Here is a 3,342-nt window from a genome sequence, read left to right on the forward strand (position 1 = left end):
TCTCTGTCTCGCTAATCTGTACAAGTCCTTCTCACCTTCCCTCGTGTCTAACCTGGCATACAACTCATCATATGCTTTCTGTTTGGCCATTGCCACCTCCCTCTTCACTCTACACTGCGATTTCTTGTAATCCTGTCTACTGTCTTCAGTCCTTTTTACGTCCCACTTCTTTTTAGCTAGCCTCTTCCTCTGAATGCTGTCCTGTACTTCCTCGTTCCACCACCATGTTTCCTTATCTCCTTTCCTCCTTCCAGATGACACACCTAGCACCTTCCTACCTGTCTCCCCGATCACTTCTGCTGTAGTTTCCAAGTCATCTGGAAGTTCTTCCTGACCACCCAAAGCCTGCCTCTACTTCTGTCTGAATTCCTCACGACATTCTTTCTTTTGCAACTTCCACCACTTGGTCTTCTTTTCTGTCTTTCCTCTCCTCTTTTTCCTGGCCACCAGAGTCATCCTACACACCACCATCCGATGCTGTCTGGCTACACTTTCTCCTACCACCACTTTGCAGTCACTAATCTCTCTCAGATTGCCTCGTTTACATAGAATGTAGTTTACCTGCGAAGGCTCTACATCTTACACATACTGTACCTTAATGTGCAGTAAATACACACGTGATTTGATGCACTGCAGCACAGTGCAGGAGACTGATGATGCTACAAATTTTACGTAGGATACATTCTTCTCAGGCTTTTCTTTGTCTCTGACCCACAACATGCAATTTTTACACTTAGTTTTTTGTGTAGATTAAACAAATGAGAAATAACTAATTTTGATTTCTTCAGACAGGCTAGCTGTTTATAGTCTTAAGTGAAGCTAGGCTAACTGGCAGCAGCCTCCTGTACAGTAGTATATAGACCATCAAAGATTGACTAAGATGTTGTATTTGTCATAGGCTTGATGGAACAGTTTATTGATAGCCCAGAAAAGAGAACCAGGAAAATGTAATTAAGACAAATTTTCTCATTGCCCTTGATTTACGTTTAATACTAATTAAAACGACTGTATAATATTTTTAATTCTGATTTAGAGAAATGCCGCTGAGACAGGGATACCACATCCACACTTGACAGGTCAGACAGAAACATGCCTGCAATCTTACAGCGTCCTCCGCTTTAAAGAGAAGCCCAGAAATAAAGGTAAAATAAATAAGGCACCTTTTATAAATAGTTTCCAAGTTGTAACTGATAATGTTAATATTTTTACATACTAACGCCATCCAGATCAAACAAACACCTCCGGGTTGCCAGTTTGCAAAAATAGAATCTGTGTTTAGTCAATATTGTAGTGACCTCCGGCGCGGAGGAGAGGAGCGAATCCTAACTGTGCAGCTAACTAGCTAGCGGGGTGCTAGCACCTACGTAAGACTAACACTGTTACGACCGGGTTCTGTGCACCGCACAGCTCTAACAATTCCTCGAGGATCACACCTTCCGCTTATGTCACTGGCACAGTGTGCACCCTCACCCTGAATTGCTCTTCAGTGGCGTAATTCACTGTTCTCATATCACAGCATGTCAGCCAGCTCTCACTTGTCTTTATTTTCTCAGTCACGGCCACAACAACTAACACACACAGGCATTATACAGTGAAAACACTTCCAATCGAACAGCAGTCAACAGGTTCGAGCACCGAATGCTCGATGCAACCCAACACACACAGCATGAACCCAACAGTCATTTTTAACCCCTCAAAATACAACAATAACAAGAACCGTAAAACACAATGACTCAGGATTATACCACAATATTACGCAAACTATTTACACATTTGCATAATGCTTGCCGCTGTCACTAACCCTCCCGCTGGCTGGCATAGTCATCACACAACTCTCCCCCAAGAGGGTTAAGTGTCCTCACAACCCTCAGTCCACCACAAAGTCCTGCAGATGAGGAGGCTGGCGCCTAACCCGTCTCGGCCTGTCCGAGACTCTGCCCCCTCGGTCAGGCCCCCCCCTCAGTCCATCACTGTCCAACTCCACCGGTGCGGGTCCTGATCGGCCTACCTGACCCTCCACAATTTCTGGTCCAGGGGCCAACGGATGGTATGGTGCCAACCGGTCCTTATGAAGCACCACCCTCCGGCCCCGACCCGGCATGCGGACCCGGAAAACTACTTCCGACAGCTGCTCCACAATCTCCCCAGGTCCCTGCCAGTGCTGGACCAACTTTGGCGACAGTCCCAGCTTCCGGTGAGGGCAGTAAACCCACACTCTATCTCCCGGCCTCAGGGTGGGGCCATGAGACCGTAAGTCGTATGCCCGCTTTTGGCGAGCCCCAGCAGCCTCCAGAGCATCTCTCGCCACCTGATGGATAGTGCACAGGCGTTCCTTCAAACGCTTGAAGTATTCCAGCTCTGGCCCGCTGGCGACCTCAGGTTCCGGGGGGGGGACCAAACACCAGGTCCACTGGTGTGCGGATCTCCCTGCCGAACATCAGGGCTGCTGGGGTGCAGAGGCTCGATTCTTGTACGGCCGTCCTGTACGCCCACAGAACCAATGGCAAGTGCAAGTCCCAGTCCCTCTGATGTTGGCTGGTCAGTGTGGCAAGTTGGGTGGCCAGGGTGCGATTGAAACGCTCCACAAGTCCGTCACTCTGTGGGTGAAGGGGGGTAGTCCGGGTTTTCTTCACCCCCAGCCGCTGACACACCTCCCCAAACAGGCGGCTTTCAAAGTTGCGACCCTGGTCGCTGTGCAGCTCGTCCGGGACCCCGAATCGGGTGAACATCTCGTCTACCAGACGTTGAGCGGAGGTGGCAGCGCTCTGGTCCGGCACGGCGTATGCCTCCGGCCACTTGGTGAAGTAGTCCATCGCCACCAAGACGAACCTGTTGCCAGCTGCAGTGGTGGGAAATGGCCCCAGAATGTCCACTCCGACTCGTTCCATCGGGGCCCCCACTAGATACTGTTGCAGCGGGGCTTGAGAGAGCTGGCTAGGCCCCTTCTGCACTGTGCAGACGTCGCAACAGTGTACATGGAGCTCGGCCTCCTGCCGGGACCCCGGCCAATAGAAACGCTGCCGCAGTCGTCTCATGGTTTTGGAGTTGCCGAAATGGCCGGACCCAGCTGCCCCGTGGACCCAGCGGAGAACCTCTGGCCGGAGAGCGGAGGGAACCAGCAGCTGCAGACGGTCAACTCCATGTCCTGGTGCCCGCCACCGTCTGTAGACCACGCCGTTGTGGAGCTCCAAGCTGTTCCATTGGGCGTACAGCGTCTTTATGTCGGTCCCCTTGGCGGATACGGCTGGCCACCCCGGTCGGACCTGGGCCTCGAGCCAGCTCCTGATCTCTCGGACCCCTAGGTCAGCCCCCTGCTGTAGTTCGAGCTGCTCGGTGGGGAAT

The sequence above is a fragment of the Monopterus albus genome, unplaced genomic scaffold (genome assembly GCF_001952655.1).
Source record: "Monopterus albus unplaced genomic scaffold, M_albus_1.0 scaffold10.1, whole genome shotgun sequence".
Lineage (NCBI taxonomy): Eukaryota > Metazoa > Chordata > Actinopteri > Synbranchiformes > Synbranchidae > Monopterus > Monopterus albus.